Raw genomic sequence first — 18,532 nt, 5'->3', positions numbered from 1 at the left:
TGTTTCCTTATAGTTTTACCTAGGTTTTAGGGAAAGAATATATGTAATCTAATCGTGTAAATAATTTTGTTGAGTTTTTATCGTTTTTGCATACATTAGTACTGACACTCATGCTCATTAGTCATTGTTTTTTTCTCACTTCATTGTATTGTTTAGAGACAATATCATCTAGAGTTATGTTCAGACTATTATCCTTGGAATGTCTTTACCTCCTTTGGAGCATGTCCCCAGCAGCTACATCCATCTACCCACAAAGACTTCTTTTTGTACTTTGTGGGAAGCATAGTGTAAGCATACTAATTTATTTGGACAACCAGTTCCTTCCCATTTTACCCTTTTACTTTAGGTTAAATGCTTACAGTTGGGTTGCACAGGACTGTCTTGACAAGATGTACTGTTAACAGGCTGACTCCTAATCCTGTGACTGTAGTACTAATACTGGTCTTTCTAATACTTTACAAGCTGGTGTTCAGTATTTCTGATTCCAGGTAGTATGCTGCCAGAATATGGCTTTTCTTTTCTTGATACTAGCTCTATGAATTTGAGTATTGCTTGGAATTTATTTCTGCAGTTTGCTTGAAACTTGACTTTTATCTAAGCTCTTCTCTCTTCTGGGTCAGTGTATGTGTACCTGTGTTTAAGATTTTGAGAGTGTTGTCCATGAATAAATCAAAAAGCAACATGGCTTGAATTAAAGAACATTATTTTGTAGCATTATCTAAAGTGAAAATGCTCAAACTAAAACAGAAGTAGAATTCTTTTTTGCACATCACTGAAAAGCTGGCACAGCTGGTCACTCCTGGACTGCCTGCTTTTTCTCCTGCTATGTAAGCTTCCCTCTATTTTCCCCTGCTGAAGTCAAGGAGTTACCTCAGGTTAGTTACTTTTTTTTTCTGAAACATAGTCTTACAGTAACTCTTTTAGTTCAAATTTTATAGTTTCAAATTTTAGTATTTTCTCCCCTTCTCTTAGACTTCTCTTTTAGTATCAGGGTTTGTAATTGATTTTTCTCTACAGTGAAATAAAAATGTGGTGTATTTTCCTGTGGCTTACATTCCTATAGCTGCAAAATTAACTGAAGTCTAACTTTGAAGGTTTGCTTTTTATTGTTTTTTTCCTTTGGTAAACAACTATTATTTTTTTAATGGGCCTTTTTAATTGAGGTTGCTAGTAACTGCTGAGAAAAATATAATGCCTCTTTTTTTTGTAAGTAAGGTATTTATGAAAATGAAAATATTTTCCGTGCAACTTTTCACGAACTTAGTGAGCTTGGATTGGTTCCTCTAAAATGACAACATGTTGGAAGTGTTTTTAGTCTTTCATCATCTCTCAGTGACATGTGCATCTGAGGCTTCTGATCTTTGGCTTAAACTACTGTTAAATTTTCATTATAAATGTGCCACCTACTGGAGCAAAAGGCCCATCAGCAAATATTTATTAATGTTATCTTGTCCCAGACACATTTGCATAGTAATTTCTTGCTAGATTCCTGTGCTTGTGGTTGTCAAATCTACACTGCTTTTTGTCAGCCTCACCATAGGGTATGAAAATGGTAATAAGAATTGGAGGGGATGTGGAGCATAAAGGTTTAATAACATGCCTTGGAAAAAAAAATAATTGATATGCTGAATTTTAATGAAAAATACCTGCCTGAAATTAATGTCCAGTAAGGGAATCTTAAATTCACAGGTACTCTAGGTACTCTAAGTCTTGATTTCATTATGTTAACAACAACAACAACAACAAAAAATCACTTAATTGTTCAATACAGCCTTGTAGCAAAAAGAAAATTTAAACAAGATTTTAGATTGCGCAGTAGTTTTTTGGATTTTTTTTTTCTTTTTTTTTAATCTTTGGTCTTGTCTTGGCGCAGGATTAGTCATGTTCATCTTTACAAATGAGGGGCATTTTGCTTGGAGCTTGTTGTCTTTTGTGTTACCATAATGAAATGAATGATTATTTGTATTTCATATATGTCTTAAGAGCTACAATTCTATTGTGCTAGACTTGTACAGAATTATGGCAAAGGCTTATTCCCAAAATTTTTAAATCTGCCTTTGAAATATAAGGCATTAAGGCAATAGTGCAAACTAGAAGAATAGAGAGATCTAGGAAAAATTGCTCTCCTAAATTTAAATTATTTTCTTGATGTTTCTCGTGAAAGTGAGTACTTGTTTGGCAAGACTTGATTGTATCACAGTAGAAGAAATATCTAATATATGAACAAAACAAGAAGAAGAGCTTCCTTAACATTCATCTGTTTTTCTATATTAAATATTAATATTAAATTTATTTGTCCTGTAGGACAGTCTTTGACTTAAGCAGGATTGTCTTTTTGTTCATTGGGCTGATATGTTAACGAGACAGCTATAAAATTTGGTGGTTTTCCTTATTCCTTATTGCTGTTTTTTTCCATGCCTTATGAATACAGCTCAGCCATGAGGCATTTGCTTTTGAAAAGGAAGAATGAGTCAAGGAACAGCCTCAGAACATGAGTGTGCAGTCTAACAGGTTATGAAGGAGCAGACAGGGAGCCAGGAGCTCTCTGATCTCTTCCCATCTCAAGTTGTGGTACATGTTGCAAACACACAGGTTTCCAGGTCCACAATGTTAAATGCAGAGAGTCCAAACTATACTTACTCAATCTTAAACTTTCATTATAGTTCAATGAAAATATAATTTACTTAAATTTGGAGTTTTTAACACAGATTTGTAATGATCATAGTCAGGGTCCTTGTACACTGCCTGCTCCTTTTCATCTCTCTAATTTTGTTAGACACATCCATTTGCTCTGGATGTGTTGGGATGGTGTAACATATTTATTTGGTCAATATGCCATAGATACATGAATTGCAAGACTGTCAAGGATGATGTGGCTGCTGGTAGGACTCTGTGGCACGCTGGGATAGCACAGTTGGCTGAGAGATAGTAGCACAATACTTTTATTCAGGTCTTGCACCTAGTTTTCTGCATTCAAGGGGGAAATTGAATTTCCTGGTCATAGATACTATGTTGCCTAAATTCCCTTTTCTTTATTTGATAATTGAATGACCAATTTAATATTTCTAGGTGAGGAAAATTTAGGTTTTATGTTGAGGAGTCCTACTTATGAAAAATATAAATGACATTTTTTTTCTTTGGTGAGTGATGATCAGAATGTGTTGTCTGCAGTTCTGTGCAGCAGGCTAGGGTATATGTCTGGCTTCACTCCAGGGAGTGAAGTTGGAGTGTGCTGGGGCAGTGCTTCAGGAAGCATGCTGCTTGCAGGAGCAGTGCTCACATTTCTATTGGCTGGACAAGTAGGAACATCAGCTGGAGTCATTAATATTGTTGTCTTTAGGAGTGCCTGTAGCTGATCTGCCTGCTTTCCCAGAATAGGACACTGAAGCCAGTAAATAAAGCAATAAAATATTTCACACCTAATAAATTTCATAAACCAAAAGCAAATAAATTCTAAACAGTTCTAGGAAGAACACAGTTGTTCCAAATGTTAAGAGATTGAGGTAGTAAAGAAAAGAAAAGGATGAGAAAAAGCACTGCTATTTTTATAGGAGGAGGTAAAGATTGTATTTCTGGAAACTTCTGAAATGCTTTAAAATACTTCAATAATGAAAAAAACAGAAAAGGGAAGTAAATCCTAAGCAACGTCTGAGAGTAAAAACATTTAAAGTACATGAATGTTACTCAACAAAATAAGTGGCTTCAAGAACATAACCCAAAGAGGTATTAAAAAAAAAAAATAATTACAGAAGAGAAATGTAAAAAAAAAAAAAAAAAAAAAAAATCAAGTCGTGCATGCATTATTATGGGTATATGGAGCTGATTCAAAGCCTGTTTCTTCATAACTGGGCTTTTAAGGAAAAAGAAGTTCCTTATCTGTTATTTACTACATTAAAAATTTTATTCAAAGCATGATTTGATTTTTTTTTTGTCAGAAATTATTTGGTTATTAGTCTTTTGTCTAATAAGTTATATTGGCTGTCTTTAATTTTATCATTTTTACCGGGAAGTATATGTTTTGACATAGTATATGGACATGTAGCCTTAAAAGATAACTAAAAATAATTCCAGAGTACAAAACTGAATGGGCAGAGAAGTGATACACTAGATCTCAGGACTGATGAGTTATTTTGAGGAATTACAATTGGAGTTGTGTACTTTTATTAAAAAACCAGCATAAATTGCTTGGTTCTTATTTCAGTTTATAGCCTGTTACGTCCAAGCAGAGGAAGTTTGTAATATGCAAAATTCAGGATAACAGAGTCTGGTAGGAGTGGAAGAGACAGGCTAGTTGAAGTTATTCAGAGAGATATACAATACCTGGTTATCTTTCATAAAGTAGCATTTTACTTTCAGCTATTTAAAAGATGACATTTTTTGTAACATTAGCATAAACTACTAAAAATATCACTTTTTGGAGAACCATCTGGAATTGTTTTGAAAGTTAAAGGCCCAAACTTTTGATTCCTGTAAATAATGATGCCTTTCTAGGGTAACCTCAAAAAGGTTTGCTTGCCAATTATATGTTGTAGCCATAAATAAAACACAATTTTATCTTCCAACCAAGAAAAATTATTTGGTAACTACTTTTCAGTCTTTCATATGTAAGCTAAACAAGTGCACATAAAATATTCTATCTGTGACATTGTGTGCTCCTTATCACTGTCATAGCAAATACCATTAAAATTGCTTAGAGATACTTTGAGAATTTTACTTGCAGTTCTTCTCTCCTGTGTACAGGAGGGAATTGCAAGGAAAGTTTGAAGAAGGCAAGACATCATGGTATAGGATGTATTTCAGTGTGGTAGGAGGCTTTAGGTATAACAAATTTCAGTGTGTCTGTGTCTCATGCTTGTGGCATTGTGGTGGGGCTTTGGATGTTTGGTTTTTTTCAGCCTCATTAATGGTGACCTTTATGGCCCTTGGCAAGCCTTAAAATTATTTCCACTTTTGTCAGTTCATAATGACTTGGCTATTGTCAGTATCTTGGAGGAGTTTCAGACTTGCATGCTATCAGAAAAACTCCCTCCAGACAGTACTCCTTGTGAACAAAAATTACTTCAGCTGGGTACTGGATATTGCTGACCATTTTTGTGGTGCCTTTTTATGCTGCAGGATGACTAGGATGGTGTTTAGCTGCATTTGTGAAGCTGTGACAGCCTTCCTTGTTTAGTATGTTGGATAAAGACTGTTCTCCCTTTATTCAAGTGGAACAGATTGCAAAGCTTCTCTGCACAGGTGAAATTACCTGTGCCAAGATGATAACCCTGGTTTTACCATGCTGCCAAAGGAAACCTGTATATCCACTCCTGTGATCTGAAATTTTTGTCTGAATAATTTGTTTTGAATAGGTGTTTTAATGTTCTGCATGGTTCCCAAACACAAACAGTTTGTTTTTTTTTTTTCTTCTGTCTTTTCCAAATATAGCAGTTAAGCACCAAATTGCTGAAAATAGAAGCTAGGTAGGCCAATTTGCATCCATGGCAGGTGTTGCTGTCTATTTCTCAAATGTTTTCTCTGGTGTGTCATTAAGCTTAGCTCAGCAGTGCCTGTTTCAGGGTGTGCACATGATGAGCAGACACACTGTGCTGTCATTGCTGGTACTTAGTCCCTTTATAGGCAGTACCACTGCTCTTACTTTATTAAAGGGAAGCTGCTCCTGTTTGAAGAGTTCGTGTGTATTTTCAACATTAAAAGGTTTGTGATAGGGTGGCCATCAGACAGAAATTTCCTATGTCAGGGTTGGCATGAGGTGTGATCTGCTTTGGCAAATCAGTTGAATGCTGGCTTTTAGTGGCAGAAGGATTGACAAGGGGGAGGAGGGACTGCTTTGCAAAGAGCCTTAAAAGTTCAACATCTGAACATGAGCTATGCCAGGGCTTGTCACTGTCTGGTGATGAGAGCTCTCCCACCACTCATCCATGCAGATGGCAAGTTTTGGTGTGTTCAGAGTGCTGGCCTTCCTTCAGGATGTGTGGTCATCACTGGCTGCAGGCCAAGAGAGTTAATTTCTGCACTTCTGTTTAATGAGTTAACATCACCCTAATGTAGACTTTCATTCTGGCTTAGGTGGTTGGTCACAGTTATAATATCCAGATGCTGTCTTCCATTATTTGAGCATTATTTTCCCATTCTCCTCAGCAAGCTGTGCATTACCCAGACTTGATGGGGGTGTTATGTGCACTAAGCACAGCCTTACAGCAGTGCGGCCCCACCAGATGCATGAAGCAGTGCTATAGTCAAAACCAGAACACTGAGAGCTTGTAAAGCAAACCAGGAGTTGCACTGCAACCAGGGTAAATATTTGGCTAAAAATGAGCCAGTGTGTAAGGCTGTGCTGTAGAGACTTATTAGCCATATCTGAAAAAAGCAGTGAAGGACTATCCTATTGATTTTGTTCTTATCTTGATGACCTTGTAGGTTTGAGTTAATGGTTTCTAAACTCAGTTGGTGAGTTTGGATGACAGTTCTGTTTTTTTCCACTCTAGGAGAAAGGGAAGTAGTATAGAGTTGAAAAATAAACTCTTATGATTTTGTTCACTCTCTTAACCTCCAATATGTATTTTAATTTGCATGGGTGTTGAATCAATGTAGACATAGTAACTGCGTAATCTAGAAAAGACTGAAATGTAGTTCATCTGCATTATAAATTACTTATTTCTCAAATCTTATGACTTGGAAGTCATCTGGAATTACAATAGGTGTCATAGCATTTGGCTGATAGATGTCTTTAAAGAAGCTGGTGTTTGACAAGGATGGGGAAAAATGAGTCTGGTCTTAAACCAGGCTGTTTCTCACTGTGGTACTTACTCCTGGTGTGGTTTGTAAGGCAGAACACGTTTTTGCCTTCGTGTTGATACTTGTACCTGGAGAGGAAGCTGTTTTTTGAGGACAGTAGGGCTGCAGAATCATCTCAGGGAATGATCTTTTGTACTAGATCATTAACTGATTTAAAAATTATCATAGCTTCTGAAAATCCAGGCATAAAAGCAAGCATGCAGAATTTCATGTAGCTACTGCTAAGATGCATCCTGATTTTCAGTTCCCATGTGACATAGTGAACTTCACCTTCATACATAATGTTGTTAAAATTTGGATGTTTTATAGATGAAGAGGCTGTTGCTCTCTTGTAAATGTTAACTATGAGAGCAGTCTGCATAAGATCAAGAGGCACTAAGGGATAATGTAATTGGAATTTTTCAAACAACTGTATCTGTTTCAGAATGAAGATTCATGATAGAAAAAATAAGACAAAATAGATCTCACAGTTTCAGCATAATTAGGATTTTTGCCAGTGATTGTTATGGGAATACTTTCTTAAATATTTTACCCTTACCCCTTTGAAAGTTTTGATGTCAGATGAGCAGGATTTTCATTCTGTGGCTACTTTATTAAGCTCTGATTCCCAAACTGCTAGCTAACATAGAGGACCAAAGCTGTAATTGGCATTTACCTCTTTCTTTTCCTTTCCTGTCCTGATGGAAAGATCCTCAAGTCAATCAAGATAAGATGAAATTTTGTTAAAGTATTCAGGGTTGTGTTCTTACTGAAGAGTTGAGAAAAAAACCCCTAAGAAACTACATAATAATATATAGTTATATAAAATAAATATAAAAAGTAAAATAAGGTGGGGGAGTCCACATAATTTGATATTGATTTAAATTATGTAAATGAGTCTGCTCTTGGTAACTTGCACATTAGTATTCTCTTCAGCAAGATGGTTAAGGGTGCTTAAGTATGACCTCTGCCCAGGCAAGGAACAAAAACAAAAATAACAACAAATTTAGAGAAGGTATAAAGGAGAAATAGGACTTCTATTTTTACAGTTTTTATTTTTTTTTTTATTTCAGGACAAGTAAAATTAATGATAATATGTAGAGGCTTCTCTATAAAAATTCCATCTACTGTGTCCAGTATTAAAGCTCTGTTTTAACAATATTGACAAGTAAAGCCTTGACCTCTATATGTTACTGAGAAGAAATCTTTGAAATAGTCTTAGCAACATCCACTTAATTGATTATTTGAAGACATCTGAGCAGGAAGATATGTCCATGTCTTAAGGTAGATTCTTGTATTAATGAGCTGGTCTCTCATTTCCTGAGCCAGTATCATTTAGCACAACATTTTTATGCTGTCTTTTTTTCTCTCATTTAAGTGCCAGTGCTGCTAACGCTCCACTGCACAGAAAAGGGTTTAAAGCAGGTGTAGACCTCTTGGCTGAGAATTTATTAGTGTCTGTCTTTTTATCTTATCATGTAACAGAGAGGAAATTATGTTCTGTTGCTTTATGTTAACATGTAACAGAGAGGAGATGATTTAAGTAAAACAGTAGCCAATATTAAAATAAAGTTCACATAAAGTAAGGTAGGGAAGATAGAAGAACATGTGTAATGTAATATACTGAAAATTGATAATAACTTTATTTTGGTAAGCTAAATTTCTTCTGGATAGACAACACAAAAAATGAGAAGTACAAGATGAATAAAGGATTTGAGTTTTTAACTTCTGTTTGTAAAACTAAGGAATATATGTCATAATAAGACACAAATCCTATGCAAAATGGTAATAAGACTATTCCCAAATGAGTATTACTGTCTATTCTGCTAAAAAAAGTGCTTTTTCTGGGGAAGAAGCACACAGAACATCTGATGTTATATGCTATCACAGCCAGTTATAGTACAAAAGCACTTCTTTGTCAGTATTATATGAGAGACCCTGAAAAATTGTATAGGGGGTCTTTTTGTCCCCTCATGTTTCAGCATCTGAAGACACGAAATAATTTCATATTCACCTTTCGAAACCTTGACATTAAATAATAATAATTTTATTTGAATACAGAAGTGGATTTCCTATGTCACATGGAGCAATACAGATATTTTAAAAACCTCTTAACTGAATCACTCTTGAAATTTTTGTATCTTGAATATTTTTAGTCACAGTATTTTGAGTTGTGATCATTCAGTAATAAGAACAATTGCTTCTCCATCACTCAGATTACTCTACAAAGATTGAATTCATTTCACAGGGATCTTGGCAAGTGGCGATTAGCAGTATAGATGGCCACTTTTTCTTGTAGATTGACTTAATGAGTATAGGTTTAATGCGATTTCTTAGTAGTATTTTTATGCTCTAGAACTGTATATATAGATCCATCTATTACTAGATAAAACTTGATCTTTAGTGGACTATACTATGTATAGTGTCTGTGATCTGGAACTTGCTTGAGCAACAAACACTGCATAAACAGTTGTGGAAGTCATAATTTCATGTGTCTATTTTGAAAAGAGGTGAGCAAGAGCTAAATTCTCTGATATAATTGTGTTACATTAATTTAAAATGCTTGTGACACATTTTTTTCACTACCTTTTTTTTTAATGTCTTTTTAGTATCATCAGGTTATATGTGCATACTTATAACATTTATCACAACATATTCTTGCAAAACTGGGTAATCTTTTCAGAGAATGGCCCAGGTTAGAAGGGATCTTGAAAGACCATCTGGTCCAAGCTTTCCAGGGAAGGGAAGTCATGAGAAGATTATCTAGCAGCTTGTCCACATCTTGAAACCTCTAGCAATGAGGATTCCATCATGTTCCTGGGAGGTTGTTGCAGTGAATTCATCTCACTGTAATTTTTTCTCATGTCAAGATGATGCATCTCCCAGTGTACTTCTTGTACTTCACTTTGTCTTCTCCGTGTGGATCCTCATGGAGAGAGAGCCTCCATCCTCTTTATGACTGTCCTTTAGTTGACAGTGCTGTAATTCTGTTATGAGTTCCCACCTAAGTCTTCTCTTTTCCAGGGAGAAAAGTCCAACTCCTTAAGTCTTTCCTCAAAGGGCAGGTTCTCCAGACCTTTGATCACCATTTAGGGCCTTCTTTGGACCTCATCACTCTGTCCACATATTTATTGTTTTTTTTAGGGACTAGAACTGTACTAGTACTGTTCTAGTGCAGCCTGACAAGCACTGAGTAGATTGAGATGATCACATCTCTATCTCTGTTTATAAAGCATCTGTGGCCTGAGGATTGAAGATTAATCTTAATTAAGATTAAACATGTAATTTTTTTTCATACTGAGATTTCAAAGTGATTGAAATGACCAGAGTTTGTTATACTGTTTTTCAATCTCTGTGTTTGGATTCACAGCCAGTAATGTCAGATGTGGTTTCTATTTTGTGCTCTTTATATGTGAGTGGTTATGGATGGATGGTGTTTGCTTCTCTGTAAAGGAAAAGCAAAGATATCTGTCTTCCTCAGCAAGTGGATGTGAGGTTGCAAGATGTATTTCTGTGCTGGTCTTTGTACTCTGTCACATATATGAAAATAGAAGTTTATGTGAAGGATTGTGACAAAGATGCCCTGGCTCTTCATTGCTTCTCAAGTTTCAGACTTGATCCAAATCTGGCTGTAGTAAGGAACACTTGTCTCATTAGTCAGTTTTTCTCATCAGGAGCCAGCAATGCTGACTGAAACAAATTATTGGGAGCTGTTTGGGAGGGGTGGACAGAAGAGTGCTTGTGTGCCTGACATCAGAGATGTCCAAAACCAAAATACTGAATTACCTTTTTGCTGATTTCTTAATGTGGAACTAGTATTTCACAGTTCTGTTGCTGCCAAACTCATGTGTTTATTTACAATTATGGGAGAGAATTGCTTGGCTGAAGGTTCAGTTTATTTCCAAAGATGACAGAAATTTTCTGTAAGGGTCCTCTTCTAGGTTCAGGAGGTACTCACATCTTTCTTGTGATATATTTAACAATGGCTGCCCTGTGCAGGTTAACCTCTAAAGACAGAATATGCTTTGGTGGTCTATATTCTTCACACTGGTGTTGAAGGATGTAAGCTCTTGGCTTGTCGGATCTGACATTGAGTTAATTATGCAGACTTTTCCTTCCTCTCAGTTACCTTTTATGTGAAACCTATATAGACTCCTTTCTAAAGTAGTTATTTTCTCATCTGTGACATATATTTAAAGATTTGAGATACCAAATTAAATGTTCGTTTACCTGCCACATCATGTGTGGTGTTTTTTGTAGAAGTCTGTTTTGCTCTTTCTCAAGTTTCCAACTCGGGAGCAGATTTTTTAAAGAAAATTCTTATTAAAGATATTATTTTATATCTAAAAATATGAAATTAGAACAACCATTTCCATTCATCTTTTACCAAGTCTACTTAACCACTAAATTTTCCCCTGAAACCAATGAAATGAAGGGTGATACCTGGCATGCTCAGTAGACCAATGGGCATAAAAACCTAAAAATGTGTGCAAAATACAGAAATAATGAGATTATATCCTGATTAAATAATTGCAGATATATTGAAAGCAGGTGAGGTTGTTTCTCTTACTGCCCCTTCACTAAGTGAAGGTGCTTAAGGTACTTGTTTTAATCAGCAATATTGTATAGCAGATAGCAAACCCAAGTTGGACAGTTAATCTGTCCAGACAATACTTTATTTATGTAATAAATTTATTTATATCAATTCATTATTTATCATTTGTTTCTAAAGGAGACATAGAAAAGATCTTACTGGAATTTGAAATACATTGGTAGCCATTATGACATCTTTCCCAGGTGTTTAGTATGGTTCTACAGCTGTCAAAATGAGCAGACTTCATCAACTGACTAATTTACAGAAAGTGGCCCTCTGCACAGTTCCATTTTAAACTGCCTTTCTAAACATTCAACATTCTATTTAAGAACAAAATTATTATGATTTTTTTTAAACTGGTAAACATTGAGTGATATCTGCCACTTTTTTTGCTGAGCCCAGCAGGCTAGACATACATACACAAAGTGAGGGAATTGTTAATGGGAATAATAAATTAGTAGAGACATGAGGTGTTCATTTATCCAGAAGACTTTTTCAAGGAGAGAGTCCTTATATGTTTAAAAGAAAAGGAAACTCTCGATTTTCCATTAAATTTAAGAGCTGTTAGGTGCCAAAACATTCTGTGGCTAAGGAAGATACTGGCTGTCCTGCAGAGTCCATCTTATTCAGCTGGTTTTAGTTCAGCTGGTCCTGGATATTTGTTCTTCATGTTTCGTTGTGTGCCAGTGCACAAAGCTTCCCCATAAACTGCCTTGCTCAACAAAACTGTCTTGTAGTTGGGCACATGTAAGCCTCTTTCACTTTGGTAGGTTTTTCCTCTATTTTTGGGGAGAATCCAGTCTGTCAGGGCAGCTTAAATTAGTACTGTATATGCAGGAGCGATTGCAACTGCGGTTCTATACCACTCATTTAAAGAGAGTTTGGGTTGTGCTTTCTTTTAAGAATACCTCAGACTTAAACTGAGGTGAAGCTGAAGAATTGCAGAAAGACAGCTGGCCTAGTTTTCCAAGGACAGAGTATCTGCAGTTTCTTTTGGCTTCTCTGCAGTTTCAGAGTATCAGTGCTTTGGGAAACTGGGTTGAATGGCAGATAATAGTGAAATAGCCCTCAGGAATAATTGTCATATTAGGGAAGGCTTAGTCAAACGGCTTTACACTTTGATATTTTTATTTAGTTAATAATAATGTTGAAATAACCTAATTTGAATAGTATTTTTAAATTAAAAATTTAAAATTTAAAACAGACATTGCCATGTCTGTTGTAATAAAAATAATGTGATTTTTAACTGTTTTCTCTATGATGAGTAGAAGCTCAGTTATGTTTTTATGGGAATAAATCTGTATCCTGTCATGCATTGCAGTATGTTGGTACTTTGCCAAAAGGGTGGCAGACTGCAGTGCTATAAATCTGTTGAATTCCAAACAAACTCATTTCAAGAAAATCACAGAAAATATATGCCAATCTGACTGAGAGAATCCAAATTACTTCAGTCTATGATTAATTAAATTAGGTTGCTTCAAAATTCATAACAGGTGCCTGAAATGATCTTACTGCTGTCAGTGCTTTAAATGTCTCCAGAGAACTTGGATTAGCTGAGTACCCCCTTTACAGAAGTCCTTAGTGAGCATGTTGTCCCAAAGGGATACATCTCAGATGCCCTGAAGGAAATACATACCCAAATGCATGTGATGAAAGGCAGTTAAGGTATCAAGGAAGAGCCTTTGAGGTTAGAATTTCAAGATTAGTATTTTATTCAGATTGAGAAAGGGAGGATGTCATGTACACAATACAAATATAATGGAATATATATGGGATATATACAGAATGCTTACAAAATGTAACAGCATTCAGAGTGACTGTTTCAGGATGAAGTAGTTGCTCTGTGATGTTGCTGTGGTTTTTGTACTGTAGTAACATAACCTACACAATCCCTGTGATGTTTTTAGAACAGCTAGCTTTGGAAGCTGCGGAGCAAACTGATGGAATTTTCCATTGCAATGGTATAGGTGGAGGTTTGACAGCACAGCCGCTGCTGCAGTGCTTTTCCTGGAGTTGGGGTGTTTTGTTTTTCTTCTATCCAATGCCTGGAAATTTTCAGCCAAGTTTCTGTACATCTTGCACTTGTTCATACACAGCTTTGGGAGCATATGCTTGTGTTGATAGTAGATATATATACCTATGGAGTCTCAGAAATATTTGAATGAATGCGTGCATCTCTGAACCTGCAAACCTTTGGGGATGGATTTTAACAGGTGTAAATGTACTTCTAGTTCTGATGTGTCTGAACACAAGGCATCTCTGCGAAGCCCATGTACACAATTTGATGACTGTGAAAAAAAGAATGCTGGCAGCCAAGAAAAATTAACCCCATGTCTTTGTGTCAGTTAAGCAGTTTAAATGACTTTCACACCTAAGGGTGAAATAAAAATGAGCTACTACTTGCCACCATGCTCTGAGAGGCTGGTCTCTTTGTTGAGTAACAGTATCCATCTGCTTCAGGAAAATTTTTCTATAACAGACTCTGTCCTACTACATGAATCCAGCTGCCTGACCAGAGAAACAATTGTCCCAGCGTAGTACAGAGCCCTTGGTCAGCATCTCACATGCATCTTCCATGTCCAAAATAGTCCTGGCATGGGTTTTGTGCTGGGTGGTTCCATTCTGTCAGCTTTCTCCCTGCCCATGGTCTGAAATGTAGTTATGCTGATGCAAGAGTGTATTTTCTTTCCAGCTGGCTTTGCAGTGGGTGCCATTGATTTGATATTTTGCAGATATACTGAAACCCAGTCTACAGTATGAGGTATTGTGCAATCCTGTGGGGAGGGGAAAAAAGGGGCAAAAAATACCAAAACAAACAATCCCCCCTGCCCCCCCCCAAAAAAAAAAAAAAAACTCACAAAAATGAAAAAAACCCAACTGCTAACTCATCGTCACCAGAAAGGAAAATAATTTTGTATGCAAGAAGAGAAAACAAAGGAGAAGAAGCCAGTATGATCATAGTTATGAGCAGTGGAGTGTGAATTTAAGTAGAGAAAGGATAGATGGAAATACCAAGAAAAGGAAAACTGAGAGAAAGTGACAAATAGAGGAAGGATTGAAGGGTAGGGAATTTGTGAAATGTGCAATTCCTCCCCTGCTTGAGGAGGCTATGTGGGAGAAGACTGGAGCCAATATACAGTCCACAGAACAGACTCGCTTCACATTTACAGAGTATGGGTAGAAATTAAGTTTCTTGGATTTGCCCGTTAAGCAACTCAGAAGGCAGGAGACTCCCCTCAGCCTGTTTTAGGACTCTGGCTGAACACAAGTGCTTGGAGAGCCACACTGTCCTACCTGCACTCAGTTGAAACACCTGGCTTAGAACTAGGCGGTACAGGCTTCTACCCCTGCAATTTACCAGAAGTGATTTCACCTGTAGAACTTCCTCTCGTGACCTGCCATTAAACAAGAATGCCCATTCAGGAGGGAGGTGGTAGGTTAAAATCTGAACAGAAAGAGATATGGATGTTTTGAGTATGTCTTCCAATAAGATCCAGTAAGCCTATGAGTTATGAATGTTTTTTAATGGTGTTAGGGTGCTTTTTAATGTGGTTTAGTTTCTCTTTTTTGTTTCTTCTTGCATCAGGATGCTATGCTTTTCATAACAAAAATCTCAGATGGTAATTTGGAGTCAGTTTGAGCTGCCAGCTCATCTTATACCTGGATGCATTGCTTATTTCTTATACCTTCACTCTCTCAGTAAAACTGTCTTGATGCTTTTTACCTATGTTCAAACTTTTTGGATATTAGTCCTTGCAAAAAATTTGTTTGGTTTGCTGTGGTGGAGGGGTAAAGGTTTTACTGATTTTGGGGTTTTTTTGTGTTTTTTTTTAATAATTCCTGAAGCTCTTAGTCATTCAGAGGATTTGAATGTATTTTCAAGCTAAATAATGTCTCAGAAGGCTGTGTTGAATTTGCCTTTTCATGTTGATGCTAATGTCTTCCTCATTTTTATTGTTAAGGTAACATTTTTGTGATGGTGACCCACTCTTCTTCCATTTGATGACTTGCTAAAGGCTGCTATCCCTTACAACAGAGGATGCCAATTAAAAAAAGTTATCCATGTGGAAATTTTTATAGCACCTCTCCTATGGCCTTTATTGGGTTTTCATATTTCCAGTGCCAAAGGAGTGGATTTCTAGATAAAGACAGTCTTTTAAGGTATTCACCATAGTGAATTCCAATAATTTCTGTGGAAATCAGACAGTCCTTCTTACTGGTATAAACATACTCCACAATATGCTCCCCTGCCCATGCTGTAGAAAGTTCTGGAAGCAACCTGAATCTGTGTACCCTGCTCCCTTTTCCCTTTTTTTCTGAAAGCGCTTATGCTTTTGCTTAAGGACAAAAGCTTCCCCAGCCTGACCATATGCAATTCTTTGCATTAGAATTTGGGAATTTCTGGAGCATGAGTGTTGCCTCTTCCTCAGTGACAAAATGCTTTACAAATGGCATTGGACTGGTGAGTCTTTGAGGGTTTTGTTTGTTGGGGATTTTTTTATTGGCGTGTCATCACTTTCTAAATGAAAAATATATGTCAGGAGAAATGCCTCTGGGATCTATCTCTTGTGATAGCTTTTCAGCTCCAGGAAAGATGACTGAACTGGAGTAAAATGATCAGAACATGCTTAGTAAAAGAAATTTGTCATAATGAAGCAGTACAGATCACATAATTTGTTTGACTTTGGGAAAGTTACAGATGCTTTCATTCACTTTGCATAAAAGTTGATCTACTTGTCACATGTATCTCTTTTTTTTTTTATCGCTTACTTGAACTATAATTTAGGTCAAGAATTCTTTCTTAATGTGTGTATGGAGAGCTGTTGTTACTGTGTAGCGTGATGTCATTTTGGCACCTCTCACCATTATTGTAATACACATATTAAAAATAATCAAGGACCTTTTATATTATTTAGACTAGCTTGAAGCTGCTTATCCTCTGTGATTCCCTACTATCACATTATTTAGGAACTCTGTAATTATGACAAGTATATATACTAATATAAATATGAATTTGGGAAGAAAATGCTGGAGAAGAGTTACATATGACTTTTAAAATGTTGCCACTTCCAAATATGTAGTTTTTTCAATTCTAAATTTGTATGACAGTTGTACAGAAATGCAATGTGGAGTTTGAGAACTGAAAGTTAATAGTCTTTCAGAATCTGTGTGCCCATAATAAAGAGGAAGGATCAAAGGTGCCTCATACATGGCATGGGAAATTTCATTTTCTTCAGTACTCTGGAATACAAGATCCAAAGCAGAAAATAAGTTCATCGTTCTCTCTTTTCCAACTGCAGGGAAGTAATGACTTACTGGAATGAATCCTAAAACATTTGCTGTCATCTAGACCTTTCAATGAAAAATTAGATCAAAGTAGCTGGTGAGGTGGGCAATGGTGATTAACAGTTTGAACAAAAATAGGTTTTACTGTGCATTTATAACTGGAGTGTCATGCCTTGAATATTTGTTAGGACCTTGAAGGTTGCATACCTGTAGAACCTGTTGCAGTCTTTGAAGCTGGAGAAAGATTTAAAAATTTGTCTGTGAAGATTGCTGCTCGGGGAGAATTAAACTGACATTAAGTTCTTATGGCTGCACCATTCCCCATCATGACAAAGGTGCGTGCATTAAAAAATGTGGCATCTGGTTGCTACGTATGAAAATACTTCTATGCTTCATAAAATTGGGAATATATTTTTCATCTCACCAGTGTCCTGGGAGGAGCTGTTGAAGTTAAAATGTCATCTTTGAGGATACGCTCCAGGTAATTTTCTTTTTCAAAATACCATAAACTAGAACAGGAATACTATTTTATTATTTCCTCTAGCATGCAGTATAATGTTAAGCTTAATGGGTGTATAGGCACTGGTGAATATGTGTGTGAGTTTGATGCATCTGTGTGAAGCAGATATTCAAACAGAATTTGTTTCATGTAAGTAAAAGTACAAGATACCAGTATGAGCTGGTAGGTTTTAGTAGTCCTGTCATATGTATTTCAAGAGGATGCTTGCCATGAGGCATCTGCCTAATGTGTCATCTGGGGCAGAGTTACATACTGCTTTTGGGAATTGTCCTGGAGCCAAACGTAGTGAGAGCTGGGTGACAGGAAAAGGAAAAGCTAGTACATATATGTAAAGTAGTACATATATGACTGGATGTGTAGATGTCTTGGTGGAGGTTAAGATTTAAGAGTTCAGGAGAATACAGTTGCTTATCTCTGCTTTGAATCTGTGTCTGTTTGTACCACAATTCACTGTCATTAACTTGATGAGGGCAAAAGACTTAGAGGAGAATAACTGAACTCCTTTGATTGAATAACTTTCTGTTCTGAGATGTTTCTGGAAAGCCCTGGTGGTTTGTCATACATTGTGAAATTTGTCTACTGTGAAAGGGATTTTACTTTTACTCACTGGATATGTGCTTGACCAGGCTGTTGCCTGTACAGTAGGATCAGGTTGTTCTACCTCACCTCTCGCTTCAATTTTCCTCCTTCAAACTGGGATGATTCTTGGGGATTGTATTAAGTGGTGTATTAAAATACTACTCAAGCATGGCCAGCAGATTTCCCAGCGTGTTTGACAGGGCATTGGTATTCTCCTGACAAAGTTACTTCACCTCTGCTTTGAGCCTTGCTTTGAATTTTTGAAGCTAAGAATGGGTGATTTGGCTTCCCCCATGCTTAATAAAGATTGGATTACTGATCTTTTATTCCAAGAAGTAGGGAGGGTAATTGTTTTTTGTTGAATAAAGGTCCTTTCTTTTACATACTAATCATTGGTTTATGTCAATGTCTCTGGAGGGTGCTTCTAGTTCATTAGTGTGATAATGCAAATATAAGTTCATTGAAATATTAATGAAATTCCTCCTGTGATCATAACAGTAGCATTTTTGTGCTGAAAACATTAGGTGAACAAAGTTGAGAATTAAGAATCATGATGGGTAGTATAATAACAATAAGATCAAACCTTAGCAACTAAGTTTTGTCTTTTTCTTAGCTTTTTTATTATTACCCAATATTGCCCATTTTTTTTCTAGACTGCCCTTCAGTGAACATTTCCTGTAACAATTCTGTATGTGACTGGCATACAGTGCGCTGAAGAGAAAACCTTGAGAACAGGAACAGCAAGCCTTAAGAGTTGCTTGTGCATGAAAAGCAAA

General features: G+C 36.4%; 1 protein-coding gene across 14 annotated transcripts in view; it reads left to right on the top strand.

The window, feature by feature from the left end:
• ZNF385B (zinc finger protein 385B) overlaps window positions 1-18,532 on the top strand; it is a 155,908-nt gene that overhangs the window by 46,130 nt on the left and 91,246 nt on the right. The window contains exon 1 of one of the 14 annotated variants that reach the window (XM_021552500.3): window positions 277-875. The exons of the other annotated variants lie outside the window; for them this stretch is intronic. The gene's annotated coding sequence lies outside the window, so the exon portion shown is untranslated. Of the gene's footprint in view, window positions 1-276; window positions 876-18,532 lie in introns of those variants that run through there. 14 annotated transcript variants of the gene reach the window in all.

This window comes from Lonchura striata, chromosome 8 (assembly GCF_046129695.1).
Source record: "Lonchura striata isolate bLonStr1 chromosome 8, bLonStr1.mat, whole genome shotgun sequence".
NCBI lineage: Eukaryota > Metazoa > Chordata > Aves > Passeriformes > Estrildidae > Lonchura > Lonchura striata.
Note: the sequence above shows the minus strand (reverse complement) of the source record. Positions and strands in the feature narration are given on the sequence as shown.